The sequence below is a fragment of the Nestor notabilis genome, unplaced genomic scaffold (assembly GCF_000696875.1).
Source record: "Nestor notabilis isolate BGI_N333 unplaced genomic scaffold, ASM69687v1 scaffold18209, whole genome shotgun sequence".
NCBI lineage: Eukaryota > Metazoa > Chordata > Aves > Psittaciformes > Psittacidae > Nestor > Nestor notabilis.
The window spans coordinates 1,516-1,864 of record NW_009943441.1 but is presented as its reverse complement, the minus strand read 5'-3'; positions in this window follow the sequence as shown (position 1 = coordinate 1,864).

Sequence of the window (349 nt, the reverse complement as noted above, 5' to 3'; positions counted from 1 at the left end):
GCTGATCTGGACAGGCCCCACTGGCCGCAGAGCTCGTCTAGAGGAGGTCACCACACTCATCAGCGGTTGTAGCTTCCAGCTTTTTCTTGCCTATATCCTGCTTTTCCAGGAGGGACAGGACCTGGCAATCATGCACACAAAGATGAATGGGGGAATGCCTGCCGATGTCACCCCATTTGCTATCCGTCATGAATAACAAAGGGGAGGGGAAAACTGGAGGAAAGCCAGGTTTGGCTGGGCAGAATACAACCTTGGAGCGTGGGAACAGCAGGGAGAAGGCAGCAAGGAGAGGGAAAGTGAGAAGATGGTGTTGATGTGAGCACAAACAGCCCCACACCAGGCAACAATA